The following is an 18,611-nucleotide window of genomic DNA, read 5'->3' as shown; positions in this document are numbered from 1 at the left end:
AAGATGGTTTTAATATATTCTCTTTAGGTTTTAATTTATTTTTGCTGGAAACTCTAATGTCTGTGTCAGGTTTCAATGATCTTGTCTATCATTAGATTTCATATTAATTGGAAGTTTTTCTTCAGAAAAGGCAGTTTTTTTCTGCTATTACATCTATGAAATATACATCTATGAAAAGAATAATTTCTTTTAAAATATTTTAAGTGCTGGAGTTATCAGCTATAATATTTTTATTGATATTGCTCTATGTATTTATATGTAAATTATATTTAACTTTTTCCTTGTACTACAAATACTAAGAACATATTATAACATTTGATAATGTTGAAATGATTCACCTTTCAGAAATAAAAGTGTGAATTTGTATGTTTTAAATTTTTAAATATTCCGAATGTTTAAAGCATTTATCTACTGATAAGCTGCAACAATTTTGTTCATTATTCATTTCTTAGAAAAAGCAAAATAATTATTCACTCAAAAATCTGCACACTTCATAAAATTCATTAAAGATTTTTAATCTTGCTATTTATTAAATTTATTAATAACTAAATTTATTAATAATATTATCATGGAATTATCTCCTACATAGGTTATTTTTCATACCAAGAAAACTAAACTTATTTAGATGTGGCTCAAGATGAACAAAATTCTTTTACAGAAAATTTGTTTTAAGCTAAATTTCTAACGTGGTTTCCTTTACTAACATGTTTTATATAGGCACCTCTTGGAGATATTGCAGGTTTGGTTCCAGATCTCCCCTATAAAGCAAGTCACATGAATTTTTTGGTTTCCCAGTGCAAATAAAAGTTATGTTTTTACACTATATTTTAGTCTATTAAGTGTGCAATAGCATTATATCTAAAAAAAAATGTACATACCTTAATTAAAAAATACTTTATTGCTAAAAAGTGCTAATCATCTGATGGTTTCAACTTCTTTGAAAATTGGAGTCAGTCCTCTCAAATCCTGCCACTGCTATATCAACTAAGTGTATATATTCTAAATTCTTTGTTGTCACTTCAATAACCTTCACAGTATCTGCGCCAGGAGTAGATTCCATCCCAAGATACCACTTTCTTTGCTCATCCATAAGAAGAACTCATCATCCTAACAGAAGAGGGTCAGCCTGTCCTTCGAAGCTTTGAAGCCAGGCATTGACTTCACCTCTCTAGCTAGGAAACTCCTAGATGGCATCTTCTTCCAATATAGGGCTGTTTCTTCTACATTGAAAATCTGTTGTTTAGTGTAGCCACCATCATGAATATCTTAGCTAGATCTTCTGGATAACTTGCTGCAGCTTCTATATCAGCACTTGCTGCTTCACTTTGCACTTTGATGTTATGGAGATGGCTTCTTTCCTTAAACCTCATGAACCAGCCTCTGGTAGCTTCAAACTTCTCTTCTGCAGCTTCCTTACCTCTCTCAGCCTTCATAGAATTGAAGAGAGTTAGGGCCTTGCTCTGGATTAGGCTTTAGCTTAAGGGAATGTTGTGGCTGGTTTGATCTTCTGTCCAGACCCCTGAGACTTTCTCCATATCAACAATAAGGCTGTTTCACTCTCTTACTGCTCCTGTGTTCACGGGAGTAGCACTTTATTTATTTATTTATTTTTGGCTGCGTGGGGTCTTCATTGCTGCACGTGGGCTAGTTGTGTCTTGCGGGCTCTAGAGCACAGGCCCCGTAGTTGTGGCTCACGGGCTTAGATGCTCCGCGGCATGTGGGATCTTCCCGGACCAGGGCTCGAACCCGTGTCGCCTGCATTAGCAGGCGGATTCTTAACCACTGGGCCACCAGGGAAGTCCCAGGGAGTAGCACTTTTAATTTCCTTCAAGAATTTTTCCTTTGCATTTACATCTTGGCTAACTGGTACCAGAGGCCTGGCTTTCAGCGTATCTCAACTTGCACATGCCTTCCTCACTAAGCTTCATCATTTCTAGCTTTTGATTTAAAATGAGAGACGTGGGACTCCTCCTTTCACTTGAACACTTAGAGTCCCTTGTAGGGTTATTAATTGGCCTAATTTCAATACTGTTGTGTCTCGGGAATAGGGAGGCCCGAGGACAGGGAGCGAGGAGAACAGCCTGTAGGTGGAGCAGTCAGAACACACACAACGTTTACTAACTTTGCCGTCTTATATGGGCGTGGTTCATGATGCGCTAAAACAATTACAATAGCAACATCCAAGATCACAGATCGACCATAGCAAATATAATAATAACGAAAAAGTTTGAAAAGTGCAAGAATTACCAAAATGTGACACAGAGACACAAAGTGAGAAAATGCTGTTGGAAAAATGGTGCTGATACACTTGTTCGATGCAGGGTTGACACAAACCTTCAATCTGTAAAAGAAATGCAACATCTGTGAAGCAGAATAAAGGGAAGTGCCTGTCACTTGCTGAATGTGTCCACACATCCTTCCACATCTTTATTCTTGTACAGCAGGGGTTACTAGTCCACAGCACTGTGGGCCAAAGGTGTCCTGTTTTTGTATAGACTGAAAGCTAAGAGTGGTTTTTACATTGTTTACTGGTTGGAGAAGAATCAAAAGAAGAATAATCTTTCATGACATATAGAAATCACACGAAGCTCAGATTTCCATGTCCATAAGTGAAGTTTTCTTGAGACACAGCATGCCCCTTTATTTGAGGTCTTGTCCAGGGCTGCTCTTACAGTGGAGTTGCAGGGCTGAGTAGTTGCAACAAAGACCACGTGGTTGCAAAGCCAACAATATTTACTATCTGGGCCTTTACAGAAAATGTTTGCCAACTCCTGTCGTAGAGCAATCCCACAGGCTATTTTGTCCTATAATTGTATTAACTTTTAAAAATGCACTAGAATATGAGATTTTTTTTCACCTTAAAAAAGAAAGCACGTGAGGGGACTACATCAAAACAAAACCCAGATATAATTTTTTTGGTAAACAACCTTAATTTAGAACTTTCTTGAAGGCTAAATCATCCCATTTAGCCAAGATCTTTATTTGAAACAGGGGCCTAAAATTAAAAAAAAAAATTATAGTAACCAGTTGTAAGGTCAAATAAGCCTAGCAGACACCTTCAAGATGGTGGAGGAGTGAGACGTGGAGATCACCTTCCTCCCCACAAATAAATCAGAAATACATCTACATGTGGAACACCTCCTACAGAACACCTACTGAACGCTGGCAGAAGACCTCAGACCTCCCAAAAGGCAAGAAACTCCCCACGTACTTGGGTAGGGCAAAAGAAAAAAGAAATAACAGAGACAAAAGAATAGGGACGGGACCTGCACCAGTGGGAGGGAGCTGTGAAGGAGGAAAGGTTTCCACACACTAGGAAGCCCCTTCGCGGGCGGAGACTGTGGGTAGCAGAGGGGGAAGCTTCGGAGCCACGGAGGAGAGCGCAGCCACAGGGGTGCGGAGGGCAAAGCGGAGATTCCCGCACAGAGGAGCGGTGCCGACCAGCACTCACCAGCCCGAGAGGCTCGTCTGCTCAGCCGCCGGGGCGGGCGGGGCCTGGGAGCTGGGGCTCGGGCTTCGGTGCTGGCCGGGAGGGAGTCCGGGAAAAAGACTGCAGCTGCCGAAGAGGCAAGAGACTTTTTCTTGCCTCTTTGTTTCGCGGCGCGCAAGGAGAGGGGATTCAGAGCGCCGCCTAAACGAGCTCCAGAGACGGGCGCGAGCCGCGGCTATCAGCGCGGATCCCACAGCAACAGGGACGCAGAGGGAAAAACGGAGAGATTCCCGCACAGAGGCTCGGCGCCGAGCAGCACTCACCAGCCCGAGAGGCTTGTCTGCTCCCCCGCCGGGGCGGGCGGGGGCTGGGAGCTGAGGCGCGGGCTTCGGTCGGATCCCAGGGAGAGGACTGGGGTTGGCGGCGTGAACACAGCCTGAAGGGGCTAGCGCACCACAGCTAGCCGGGAGGGAGCCCGAGAAAAAGTCTGCAGCTGCCGAAGAGGCAAGAGACTTTTTCTTGCCTCTTTGTTTCGCGGCGCACAAGGAGAGGGGATTCAGAGCGCTGCCTAAACGAGCTCCAGAGGCGGGTGCGAGCCGCGGCTATCAGCACGGACCCCAGAGACGGGCATGAGACGCTAAGGCTGCTGCTGCTGCCGCTACCAAGAAGCCTGTGTGCGAGCACAGGTCATTCTCCACACCGCCCCTCCCGGGAGTCTGTGCAGCCCGCCACGGCCAGGCTCCCGTGATCAGGGGACAACTTCCCCGGGAGAGCGCACGGCGCGCCTCGGGCTGCTGCAACGTCACGACGCCTCTGCCGCGCAGGCTCGCCCCGCCTCCTCCGTACCGCTCCCTCCCCCCGGCCTGACTGAGCCAGAGCCCCCGAATCAGCTGCTCCTTTAACCCCGTCCTGTGTGAGCGAAGAACAGACGCCCTCAGGCGACCTACACGCAGAGGCGGGGCCAAATCCAAAGCTGAACCCCGGGAGCTGTGCGAACACAGAAGAGAAAGGGAAATCTCTCCCAGCAGCCTCAGGAGCAGCGGATTAAATCTCCACCATCAACTTGATGTACCTGCATCTGTGGAATACTTGAATAGACAACGAATCATCCCAAATTGAGGAGGTGGACTTTGGGAGCAGCTGTAGACTTGGGATTTGCTTTCTGCATCTAATTTGTTTCTCGTTTTATGTTTATCTTAGTTTAGTATTTAGAGTTTATTATCATTGGTAGATTTGTTTATTGATTTGGTTGCTCTCTTCCTTTTTTTTTTAATATATAGATATATATATTTTTTCCTTTTTCTCTTTTTGGGAGTGTGTATGTGTATGCTTATTTGTGTGATTTTTTTCTGTATAGCTTTGCTTTTACCATTTGTCCTATGTTTCTGTCTGTCTTTTTTTTTTTAGTATAGTTTTTAAGCGCTTGTTATCATTGGTAGATTTATTTTTTGGTTTGGCTGCTTTCTTCTTTCTTTCTTTTTTTAACATCTTTATTGGAGTATAATTGCATTACAATGATGTGTTAGTTTCTGCTGTATAACAAAGTGAATCAGCTATACATATACATATATCCCCATATCTCCTCCCTCTTGCGTCTCCCTTCCACCCTCCCTATCCCACCACTCTAGGTGGACACAAAGCACTGAGCTGATCTCCCTGTGCTATGTGGTTGCTTCCCACTAGCTATCTATTTTACATTTGGTAGTGTATATATGTCCACTCTCTCACTTCGTCCCAGCTTACCCTTCACCCTCCCTGTGTTCTCAAGTCCATTCTCTACGTCTGCGTCTTTCTTCCTGTCCTGCCCCTAGGTTCTTCAGAACCTTTTTTTTTTTTATTTTTACTTTTTACTTTTTTTAATTTTTAATAATTTTTTATTTTAAATTTATTTTATTTTTTCTTTCTTTCTTTTTCTCTCCCTTTTCTTCTGAGCTGTGTGGCTGACAGGGTCTTGGTGCTCTGGCCGGGTGTCAGGCCTGTGCCTCTGAGGTGGGAGAGCTGAGATCAGGACATTGGTCCACCAGAGACCTCCCAGCGCCAAGTAATATCAAATGGCAGTAGTTCTCCCAGAGATCTCCATCTCAACGCTAAGACCCACCTCCACTCAATGACCAGCAGGTTGAAGTGCTGGACACCCTATGCCAAACAACTAGCAAGACAGGAACACAACACCACCCATCAGCAGAGAGGCTGCCTAAAATCATAATAAGGTCACAGACACCTGAAAACACACCACCGGACGTGGTCCTGCCCACCAGAAAGACAAGATCCAGCCTCATCGACCAGAACACAGGCAGCAGCCTCCTCCACCAGGAAGCCTACACAACCCACTGAACTAACCATAGCCATTGGGGGCAGACACCAAAAACAACGAGAACTACGAACCTGCAGCCTGCGAAAAGGAGACCCCAAACACAGTAAGTTCAGCAAAATGAGAAGGCAGAGAAACACACAGCAGATGAAGGAGCAACGTAAAATGCCACCAGACCAAACAAATGAAGAGGAATAGGCAGTCTACCTGAAAAAGCATTCAGAGTAATGAGAGCAAAGATAATCCAAAATCTTGGAAATAGAATGGAGAAAATAGAAGAAACGTTTAACAAGGACCTACAAGAACTAAAGAGCAAACAAACAATGATGAACAACACAATAAATGAAATTAAAAATTCTCTAGAAGGAATCAATAGCAGAATAACTGAGGCAGAAGAACGGATAAGTGACCTGGAAGATAAAATAGTGGAAATAACTACCACAGAGCAGAATAAAGAAAAAGAATGAAAAGAATTGAGGACAGTCTCAGAGACCTCTGGGACAACATTAAATGCACCAACATAAGAATTATAGGGGTCCCAGAAGAAGAAGAGAAAAAGAAAGGGACTGAGAAAATATTTGAAGAGATTATAGTTGAAAACTTCCCTAATATGGGAAAGGAAACAGTCAATAAAATCCAGGAAGCACATAGAGTTCCATACAGCATAAATCCAAGGAGAAACATGCCAAGACACATATTAATCAAACTATCAAAAATTAAATACAAAGAAAAAATATTAAAAGCAGCAAGGGAAAAGCAACAAATAACATACAAGGGAACTCCCATAAAGTTAACAGCTGATCTTTCAGCAGAAAGGCTGCAAGCCAGAAGAGAGTGGCAGGACATATTTAAAGCGATGAAAGGGAAAAATCTACAACCAAGATTACTCTACCCAGCAAGGATCTCATTCAGATTGGATGGAGAAATTAAGAGCTTTACAGACGAGCAAAAGCTAAGAGAATTCAGCACCACCAAACCAGCTTTACAACAAATGCTAAAGGAACTTCTCTAGGCAGGAAGCACAAGAGAAGGAGAAGAACTACAATAACAAACCCAAAACAATTAAGAAAATGGTAATAGGAACATACATATAGATAATTACCTTAAATGTAAATGGACTAAATGCTCCAACCAAAAGACATAGACTGGCTGAATGGATACAAAAACAAGACCCATACATATGCTGTATACAAGAGACCCACTTCAGACTTAGGGACACATACAGACTGAAAGTGAGGGGATGGAAAAAGATATTCCATGCAAATGGAAATCAAAGAAAGCTGGAGTAGCAATTCTCATATCAGACCAAATAGACTTTAAATAAAGACTATTACAAAAGACAAAGAAGGACACTACATAATGATCAAGGGATCAATCCAAGACAAAGATATAACAATTGTAAATATTTATGCACCCAACATAGGAGCACCTCAATACATAAAGCAAATGCTAACAGCCATAAAAGGGGAAATCGACAGTAACACAATCATAGTAGGGGACTGTAACACCCCACTTTCACCAATGGACAGATCAAACAAAATGAAAATAAATAAGGAAACACAAGCCTTAAATGATACATTAAACAAGATGGACTTAATTGATATTTATAGGACATTCCATCCAAAAACAACAGAACACACTTTTTTCTCAAGTCTCATGGAACATTCTCCAGGATAGATCATATCTTGGGTCACAAATCAAGCCTTGGTAAATTTAAGAAAACTGAAATCGTATCAAGTATCTTTTCTGACCACAGTGCTATGAGACTAGATATCAATTACAGGAAAAAAGCTGTAAAAAAAACAAACACATGGAGGCTAAACAATATGCTGCTAAATAACCAAGAGATCACTGAAGAAATCAAAGAGGAAATCAAAAAATACCTAGAAACAATGACAATGAAAACACGACGAGGCAAAACCTATGGGATGCAGCAAAAGCAGTTCTAAGAGGGAAGTTTATAGCAATACTATCCTACCTCAAGAAACAAGAAACATCTCAAATAAACAACCTAATCTTACCTCTAAAGCAATTAGAGAAAGAAGAACCAAAAAACCCCTAAAGTTAGCAGAAGGAAAGAAATCATAAAGATCAGATCAGAAATAAATGAAAAAGAAATGAAGGAAATGATAGCAAAGATCAATAAAACTAAAAGCTGGTTCTTTGAGAAAGTAAACAAAATTGATAAACCATTAGCCAGACTCATCAGGAGTAAAGGGAGAAGTCTCAAATCAACAGAATTAGAAATGAAAAAGGAGAAGTAACAACTGACACTGCAGAAATACAAAGGATCATGAGAGATTACTACAAGCAACTATATGTCAAAAAAATGGACAACCTGGAAGAAATGGGCAAATTCTTAGAAAAACACAACCTTCTGAGACAGAACCAGGAAGAAATAGAAAATATAAGCAGACCAATCACAAGCACTGAAATTGAGACTGTGATTAAAAATCTTCCAACAAACAAAAGCCCAGGACCAGATGGCTTCACAGGCAAATTCTATCAAACATTTAGACAAGAGCTAACACTATCCTTCTCAAACTCTTCCAAAATATAGCAGAGGGAGGAACACTCCCAAACTCATTCTATGAGGCCACTATCACCCTGATACCAAAACCAGACAAAGATGTCACAAAGAAAGAAAACTACAGGCCAATATCACTGATGAACACAGATGCAAAAATCCTCAACAAAATACTAGCAAACAGAATCCAAGAGCACATTAAAAGAATCAGACACCATGATCAAGTGGGGTTTATCCCAGGAATGCAAGGATTCATCAACATACACAAATCAATCAGTGTGATAAACCATATTAACAAATTGAAGGATAAAAACCATATGATCATCTCAATAGATGCAGAAAAAGCTTTCAACAAAATTCAACACCCACCTATGATAAAAACTCTCCAGAAAGTAGGCATAGAGAGAACTTACCTCAACATAATAAAGGCCATATATGACAAACCCACAGCCAACATTGTTCTCAATGGTGAAAAACTGAAACCATTTCCTCTAAGATCAGGAACAAGACAAGGTTGTCCACTCTCACCACTATTATTCAACATAGTTTTGGAAGTTTTAGCCACAGGAATCAGAGAAGAAAAAGAAATAAAAGGAATCCAAATCGGAAAAGAAGAAGTAAAGTTGTCATTGTTTGCAGACGACATGATACTATACATAGAGAATCCGAAAGATGCTACCAGAAAACTACTGGAGCTTATCAATGAATTTGGTAAAGTAGCAGGATACAAAATTAATGCACAGATATCTCTTGCATTCCTATACACTAATGATGAAAAATTTGAAAGAGAAATTCAGGAAACACTCCCATTTACCATTGCAACAAAAAGAATAAAATACCTAGGAATAAACCTACATAAGGAGACAAAAGACGTGTATGCAGAAAACTATAAGACACTGATGATATAATTAAAGATGATACAAACAGATGGAGAGATATACCATGTTCTTGGATTGGAAGAATCAACATTGTGAAAAATGACTATAATACCAAAAGCAATCTACCGATTCAATGCAATCCCTATCAAACTACCAATGGCATTTTTCACAGAAGTAGAACAAAAAATTTCACAATTTGTATGGAAACACAAAAGACACTGAATAGCCAAAGGAATCTTGAGAAAGAAAAATGGAGCTGGAGGAATCAGGCTTCTGGACTTCAGACTATACTACAAAGCTACAGTATCAAGACAGTATGGTACTGGCACAAAAACAGAAATATAGATCAATGGAACAGGATAGAAAGCCCAGAGATAAACCCACACACATATGGTCACCTTATCTTTGATAAAGGAGGCAAGAATACACAATGGAGAAAAGACAGCCTCTTCAATAAGTGCTGCTGGGAAAACTGGACAGCTACATGTAAAAGAATGAAATTAGAACACTCCCTAACAGCATACACAAAAATGAACTCCCAGTGGATTAAAGACCTAAATGTAAGGCCAGACACTATAAAACAGAGGAGAACATAGGCAGAACACTCTATGACATAAATCACAGCAAGATCCTTTTTGACCCACCTCCTAGAGAAATGGAAATAAAAACAAAAATAAACAAATGAGACCTAATGAATCTTAAAAGCTTTTGCACAGCCAAGGAAACCATAAACAAGATGAAAAGACAGCCCTCAGAATGGGAGAAAATATTTGCAAATGAAGCAATTGACAAAGGATTAATCTCCAAAATTTGCAAGCAGCTCATGCAGCTCAATAAAAAAAAAAAAAAAAAAAACCCAATCCAAAAATGGGCAGAAGACCTAAATAGACATTTCTCCAAAGAAGATATACAGATTGCCAACGAACACATGAAAGGATGCTCAACATCACTGATCACTAGAGAAATGCAAATCAAAACTACAATGAGGTATCACCTCACACCAGTCAGAATGGCCATGATCAAAAAATCTACAAACAATAAATGCTGGAGAGGGTGTGGAGAAAAGGGAACCCTCTTGCACTGTTGGTAGGAGAGTAAATTGATACAACCACTATGGAGAACAGTATGGAGCTTCCTTAAAAAACTAAAAATAGAACTATACGACCCAGCAATCCCACTATGGGGCATATACCCTGAGAAAACCATAATTCAAAAAGAGTCATGTACCACAATGTTCATTGCAGCTCTATTTACAATAGCCAGGACATGGAAGCAACCTAAGTGTCCATCGACAAATGAATGGATAAAGAAGATGTGGCACATATATACAATGGAATATTACTCAGCCATAAAAAGAAACAAAATTGAGTTATTTGTAGTGTGGTAGATGGACCTAGAGTCTGTCATACAGAGTGAAGCAAGTCAGAAAGAGAAAAACATATACCATATGCTAACACATATATATGGAATCTAGAAAAAAAAAAAGGTTCTGAAGAACCGAGGGGCAGGACAGGAATAAAGACGCAGACATAGAGAATGGACTTGAGGACAAGGGGAGGGGGAAGGGTCAGCTGGCATGAAGTGAGAGAGTGGCATGGACATATATACACTACCAAACGTAAAATAGATAGCTAGTGGGAAGCAGCTGCGTAGCACAGGGAGATCAGCTCGGTGCTTTGTGACCACCTAGAGGGGTGGGATAGGGAGGGTGGGAGGGAGACGCAAGAGGGAGGAGATATGGGGATATATGTATATGTATAGCTGATTCACTTTGTTATAAAGCAGGAACTAACACATCATTGTAAAGCAATTATACTCCAATAAAGATGTTAAAAAAAAATAAATAAATAAAAAATAAAAAGATCAAATAAGCCTAAAAGAGATATTAATGGCTAAATTTATTCAGGGTCACTGTGGTCCAGGTCCAGCCTCACACACTTCACACGTGAAGTGTCACTTGATCCTCATAAGAGTCCTGTGAGGTGCCTGGTACTCTTGCTCCTATATTACAGGGGAGGAAGGGAACTCCAGGCAGGGTAAGTTCTGACCCAGGGTGACAGGGCTGGCAAGTGTCAGAGTAGCAGAGTATTGGGATTTGAAAGTCCTACGGCATCTTGAAAACCCCAGATGGCATCTTCTTCCAATACAAGGCTGTTTGGTCCCCACTCTGGAGCTGGCATTCTCCACGCTGCCCAAGTCCCAGTGGCAGACTGTCTTGACTCAGGTCATTGAAGATAGGTCATGTGAACAACGATGTCATTTCTGTCCTAAAGTCTCCACAGGTTGGAGCATCATCTGGCCAGAGCATGAGGACACTGCAGCTGCCATGCTCAACTGGTCCAGGGTTGCCAGGATGCTGAGTGCCACCCCCCTACACACACACCTTGCAACAGACACTAACCACGATCCAGTACAGTATCGCAGTGTTAAACTCTGCTCTCCTTTTTACAGGAAGGCCTTCCTCCCACTCACCAACATCTTGGACTTGTTAACTGTGGAATCTCACACTGTTCCTCTCAGGATCAGTGTGAGACATTTTCAAGGCGGTTGGGATTAAGGCCTTAGTCTCATTAATAGAGGATGAAATGCCAACACTATACTCACCAGCCCCTTCTCCATCCACCTTAGTTGATACCAAGTCAGAGGCTCAAACCTAGAAAGTGACATCAAAACAGCGGCACTGATGCTTCATAGAGCACCGTAGACGATTCAAAGTCACCAGCTTAAGCTCTCATTTTAGTTAGAAATTGACATCTGGTGAAGGAGAAGTGATTTTGTGAAGAAGGCTGCACAGCAAGTTATAGGGCAGGCTTGGGTCTGAAACCTCCTGTTTGCACAGCAAATACTGCATCCAATAAATTAACCCATTTACATTTACTATTAAGGAACCCACCATCCAAACCAGAGACAGTGGAGTCAGTGACTTCTGCGGGTCAGTTCAGCCGATGCATTTTGTACTTAAGTCCTTACTCTGTACTAAGCAGGTCTCCAGTATCTAATCTCATTGAATGTACAGCCGGCTTGTCAAATTCTTGCCCCAACTTCACACAGAGCCCAGTGCTCCAAACTGACCTAATTGACGTCCACGTTGGCAATCTCACCATTATTTTTGACTGCTTCTTTAACTCATTCTCTCCATAATTAGTAATAAAATTAGGAAGGACCATGGCAATAACTTAACTTCATCCTTTTGCCTTACAGACCAACAGCAGTTCTAGAGGCTCTGACACTCCCAAGGTCATTGACATCGATTGTTAAGTGATGGCAGAGCCATGACTAGATCTGGTCTCTCCTTCCCCCAAATTGGGCAAATTCAAGATGACTGTCATTAGCTCAAAGCATGAACCTGGAAAATAAACTCACATAACACTCAATTATCACTTTACCATTGTTTTCTAATAAATGGTTTCCATAGTTTAAAAACTATATATACATATAGGGAAATATGTACGGGAAACTATTTTTCTTCAGAGTTTGTCTTAGAGTGTCGCTGAGAATGTGATTAGGGAGGAGGTCCAGAGAGCTTGGTGACAGCATCCCCTTGAGTATCCAGTGCTCAGGTAACACAGCCTGTCGTCAAGGGCTGTCCCTGGGAGTGAGGGGCCTGGGTATGTTGCTGACGAGTGAGGGCAGGTGCTCCTGGGAGTGCTTTGGCCATGGAAACTTGACCATCAAGCAGAGTCAGCAGTCAGTTTCTCAGAAATTTGGCCATAAGTACCTTTGCTTCATCACTTTTTGGGAGTGATTCCAGGGAATGCCAGCCCCACATGGAGAGTAGTTCTATTTTGCTCAACCGTACAGCTCACAGAAGCTCCTAGCCAGCGTCTCACACATAGTAGGAACACACACGTTTGAAGATGGTGACGAAGGGAAGGAATGATTTGTGTGGAGGTGGTGTGTACTCCAGTGTCTCTGGTTTTCTGAGCCCAGGCACCAACAAGCTGCAAATGCTTTATTTGGCTGCTTTGAGAGCAGACCTTTCTGCTTCTCTCTATTGATCTCCCGTCTATTAAAATATTGGGAAAGAGTTACGCACAGAACTGAGAACATAGCTGGCCTGCGCTCAGGCCCACGCTGTGTGATAAGGCAGTTTGCTTTTTGCTAAAATCCAGTGGAGGTCTCAGAGGGGCAGGCGGGCCCCGCCAGCAGCATCAGAGACAGAAGTGGAGCAGAGGCCAGGTGGGAATCGGACAGAACTTTTCGTCCTCCGTTTCAGTCATTAATTTACTGAATGCGCCATATTAATACTCTATTTTGTTATTCAGTGAAGTTTCAGAGGTGTTCAGCCTGCTGAGGGGCTAGGCCTATTTTGGGTTATAATCAGGCCTTTGCTCGTGGCCTGGTGAGGTAACCCACACATTGTACAGTTTTCTAGGTGGGAGGATGAAGCTCTAATGCCAGCCACCTCTTAGATTTCTACTCTTATCATAATTAGGTCAAGCTGCTTGTCTCATAATGATAAAAGCTTATTGCCAAAAAAATAAGTCAAGATTTATGACTTCTTTCGTTCAACTATGTTTAGACAGTCCCAGTTTATAAGCAGTATGTTCCAAATAAGCACTTGTGAATAGAATGTTTGGAACTCTGAACATATTTTATTGAAGAAAATATGTTAGAAGTGGGACTTAAATTCCCAGAGAAATGCACAAAAGCTAATTTAATCCATCACATCACATGAGTCATTCTGTTTTGCATAATTTTTCAATGCAAGAGAAAAGAGGGGGAAATGCTGTTGAAAGATGAATATTTCAAATCAACTAAGAAATGGTATTAATTTACCTTGAAAACAGATGTCTCAGAAGAGGATGGGAGATGGAACACGACGATTCTGAGGGGGTCATCTCAGTGCTTTCGAAGGAGGTGCTTTTACAGGAGGTGGTGCGGAATCACGGCGTCTCCAAGTTATGGATACTCACTCAGCTCGTAGCTGAGGAAAACAAGAGGCAGGAGGGTATTTCTAATTTTACCTCAAAGCTTATCCATTTTCTTTTCTTTTTGTTTAGCTGTGTCACTAATGGTGGGGAGGTGGAGGGGAGAAGGCGGACGGGATGTAAAGAAGAATTTGAGAAATGGGACAGACCAGGGTATTCATTTTCTAGACCTGCCGCAACAACATAATACGGAATGGGTGGCTTAACCTCTTGGAGGCTGGACGTCCGAGATCCAGGCGTGGGCAGCTCTGGTTTCCCCTCAGGCCTCTCCTTGCCCTGCAGACGGCCATCTTCTCTGTGTCCTCATGTGGCCTTTCCTCTGTGCGGTCACATCCTGTGCCTATAAGGAACCAGTCATACTGGATTAGGTCCCCCCCCCCATGACCTCATTTAACCCTAATCACCTCTTTAAAATCTCCATTTCCAAATACAGTCACAACCTGAGGTACTGTGGGTTAGGGCTTCAACGTGTGAATTTTGGGAGGATGCGGTTCAGCTCACACAAGCAGAGAAAGGAGAAGAAGCAAGAAGAAAGTTAGAGAGGCCGTAGTGCTGCCCATGGCCAGATGGACCGGGGGGGTGGCCCACGGAACCCTGGCTGGGATGGACAGAGCTGGGGGCTTTCACCCGGGGGGGGGGGGGGCAGGGCTCCCGGGTCAGCCTCAACCACCCTTCCGTGTGTGTGTGTGTGTGTGTGTGTGTGTGTGTGTGTGTGTGTGTGTGGATTAGGGGGTGACTAAGGGGCCTCGATTCTCATCCCCATGAATTTTACTGTTGCCTTCGGGGCCCTAAATGCCAATGCCATCACACACAGGCTCCATCAAGGGCACTTTCATCCCATCTTCAAGGTCTTGAACAGGATGCTGGCTGAGATGGCTGTGCAGCCCCCAAGGAGGACTCCCCTCCCGGCGCCCATTTCAGGCACGGTGAGCGGAGAACCATGGCCAAGGGATCCCTCTTAAACAGCGCGACCCAGGACGAGCCAAGGACCCCCTCACCCTGTGCTGGAAGGTCTTCACTGCGTCTCACGGGGGAGTTTCTGGATGTCCCCAGAGCAGTGACCGCTGTGTCCCACCACCCTTCCCCATGTTGAACGGGAGCGTTTCCTTGCACTTGCCCTGCCCCTTCCCCACCCTGGTCCCTCAGCCAAGTGCATGGCTCTTTAGTTCATGGGTCTCCAGATCAAGAGGAAGCACCTCTGACTTGATGGGGTCTCTGCCAGAGACTGATGGCTCTGTCGGGTGGGGGGGGGAATCCTTCAGGAAGGGGCTGAGAATGCTCCATGGAGAAGAAGAAGGGAATTGTTCTGAGGTGACCAGAAGGGCGGATTGTTGCAGAGACAATGATATGGGTTCATCCAATTCCATCTCATCATCCTCTTCCTATCAAGTCCTGCTTCTCTTGCAGTTAGGTTGGGGCCACACGTCTGGGTTCTGGCCAACAGGACGAGGCCACAGTGCTGTAGGACACTCCCAGCCTGGCCTTTAAAAACCTTCTTCAAAATCCGCGGTGCTCTTTCCTCTTGCCATGGTGACCTCGGGTGGTGCGTTAGAGACAAGCACATGATGGAGAAAAGCCACCTAGAGGTTGCCTCCGTGAGCAAGAAGTCGGCATCATGCTAAGTCACTGAAACGCTGGCACAGCCCAGCCTTTCTAACACTGACGTTGCCTCACTATTTTTATTTTTCTTTCCTTGTTTACGTCCCTTCAGATCTTCCTTGATATTTACTTTCGTAAAGATTTTGTATTTGAAATTCCAGCCCGTCCCGTGTGCTAACTCACCCCTCACAGTCCCCTCCACAGCTTGCTCTTCAAAAGCCTGGACCACTTCTCAAGCAGCTGATCCGAGGTTTTGCTTCCTAGACCTCAGCCTGCTCTCCCGTGTTGTGTGCAGCTGCATCAGAATCAAAGTCAGACTAGGGGTGGCTTGGCTGAGCTCTGCCCTGGGAGCCAGCCCTTGAGGGTTGCAATGCAATTGAGGGAGGAAGGTTGTATTTACCAGAACTTCTCTCAGGAATGCTGTTCGTGATGCAGGTACGAGGAGGGCACATTCCGGAAGCGGCTGGCGTCTGCTCAACTGCTTCCTAAGGAAAGAGGCTTACAGCCCTGAGACCCAGCTGGTCTGCTTGGGATGAGAAAGCAGAGGCTGGGAACCACTGGTAACAGCCCTTTCTCGCGCCTGGAGCTTAGCTCTCCTGTGAGAGCATGGATTTGGTCTGGTCCCGGTCCTTGTTGCTGTGCGGTCAACTTACCCCTTCATTCACTCCAGCCCAAGACTGAGAAACAGAGCATAAGCGCCTATACACATGTAGGCCCCTCCCCACTCCCGTTTCCACTGGGTAAGCAGGTGATTGCAGGACTAAAGGGACCACAGACCAAGCCTCAGCCTCCCCTGGTACCTTGTACTTACATGCAGGCGGTGGGACCCTTAGGTGCTAACAGATAACAAATATTGTAACTACCCAGAGCCTATAGCATTCATGCAACCAGAATGACTCCTATTGAACTGCTGGACTAACCCAACATTATTCGAGTCTGACACTTGAAAACAAGGCAAAGCAAAATTATGAAGTGAGGCGTATCTTTGGTGGCCCCTTCCTCATCTCACAGTATCCATCTTTCATGCATGAAAGAGTTAAGGGCTGCTGGGCTCAGGCTGCACCACCCACGGCATCAGGAATGGTGACTTACAGAGATGAAAAGACTCAGTTCCTGCCCGCAAGGAGATCGGAGTCTAGTCCAATCATGTCAGAAGCCCTGATGGATCTAATTCGAACACCACACATACCTAAGGGTGGATTTAAAATAACATGGTACTTTTTTTTGGGGGGGGAGGTATTTAAAGTGTCACCTCTACTTGCAGAAGGAACAGACTCCAGCCTATGTTAGAGGATGAAGTGGCAGACGGGTGGTCACTGTCCCAGAAGGGTGAAGGTGTCTTCCCCAAATCATGCCGTCAGGCCTGGAGACAATGCTCTTTGGCCCTGGCCCTGTTTCAGGGACAATATGGTTGCCTCTTCTATCTGACTGCTCACTTACAAAACACTAAGGGGTTGGTTTCTGGGAAGCTGTTTGCTTTATTCATCAAAATTCTTTTGCCCTTATCAACCCTTGTGTGCCATTATAAATCCTGCAAAACAACCTTGGGGCTCAGTGCTCCAAACTAAAAACTCTCATTGGGTCTCTTCCAATGCTGTCTCATGGTGTTTGAAACTTTGGCAGGGGACCTACGGTCAATAGTTGTTTGCAAAGTATTCACCTTGGTTACCTCTGGTGAAATGATGTAAACATCGCTGTATCTTTGGTACGTCAGGTAGCCTTTGAATCTAAAGTCGTTTAAGGGCAGTGGCAAGGCTGATTGGTAAGCGTAGAAAACCGAACTCTTGCCCAAATACGGCCTGGTTAAAATGCGCGCACGCGCGCACACACACACACACACACACACACACACACACAGAGTTAAGTAATACTTTGCATTTATATAAAATAAGGGCAGGGAAAAAGTATTTTTAAATCATGAAGTAACTCGAAACCAGATGGCAAACTAAAAATGATGCAAGCCAAGGAGCTCTGAGAAGAAACAAAATAAAAACAAACAGATAAGCGGCCTCTCGGCACTTAGAGATGTATTTTTAAGACCACCTAAATTTACAAATACCACTGTAACATATAACTCTTCCATAAAATATGCCTGCCACAAAGAATTAAGTTAAGATGCCGATGTTGGGATGATGATCAGGTGTCTACTCGCGAGGTGAGTGTCTCAATCCTGTGCACAAATATCAGGTGGCAAAACCCACAAATTAGTAAATGATCTGGACCTTCCTGAATGTCCCAAACTGTGATGGCTCCTCAAAGGAGGATTCTAAGGAACCCTCTCATGATGATAGGGCAAAGGCTTGAGGAAGAAAGGGTGCTGACTCACAGATCAAATACATGCTTGGCCTCTATTTTTATTGACCAATTTGTTAAAGAGGTTCTTATGCTCAAATTTATTCATAAAATGTACAAGTTGGGTGTAGTTCCTCAGTATTTCTAAGCTAAACTGAAAAATATTGGAAAAAAAATACTGAACCCGGATGAAAATAATTTTATAATTTTGTGGGAATCTAAGAAAAAAGTTTCTGGTCAGAATGTGTATTTGTGCCAGATGAGAAGATTGCAAGTGGGTTTTCTATATGCAGGCACACACAGACACACTCACACACAGATGAAGAAGAAAGGAAGGGAGGAAGGAAGGAAGGAAGGAAGGGAGAATCTATGACAAAGGAGGCAAGGATATAATATGGGAAAAGAGTCTCTTCAATAAGTGGTGCTGGGAAAACTGGAAAGCTACATGTAAAAGAATGAAATTAGAACATTTTCTCATACCATATACAAAAGTAAACTCAAAATGGGTTAAATACTTAAAGGTAAGACCAGAAACCATAAAACTCCTAGAAGAAAACATAGGCAGAACACTCTTTGACATAAATTGTAGCAATATTTTTTTGGATCTGTCTCCTAAAGCAAAGGAAATAAAAGCAAAAATAAA

The 18,611-nt window shown here is 43.1% G+C and overlaps 1 long non-coding RNA gene across 3 annotated transcripts in view; it reads right to left on the bottom strand.

The window, feature by feature from the left end:
• The window catches only part of LOC133077148 (uncharacterized), a 33,726-nt gene that overhangs the window by 12,105 nt on the left and 3,010 nt on the right, over positions 1 to 18,611 (bottom strand). For all 3 annotated transcript variants that reach the window (XR_009697672.1, XR_009697671.1, XR_009697673.1), the window contains exons 2-3: positions 14,285 to 14,417; positions 13,926 to 14,073 (exon numbers count right to left, since the gene is read on the bottom strand). This is a non-coding gene — a long non-coding RNA (uncharacterized LOC133077148). The remainder of the gene's footprint in view (positions 1 to 13,925; positions 14,074 to 14,284; positions 14,418 to 18,611) is intronic.

Source organism: Eubalaena glacialis, chromosome 17 (genome assembly GCF_028564815.1).
Source record: "Eubalaena glacialis isolate mEubGla1 chromosome 17, mEubGla1.1.hap2.+ XY, whole genome shotgun sequence".
NCBI lineage: Eukaryota > Metazoa > Chordata > Mammalia > Artiodactyla > Balaenidae > Eubalaena > Eubalaena glacialis.
This window is presented reverse-complemented; position numbering and strand designations above follow the sequence as displayed.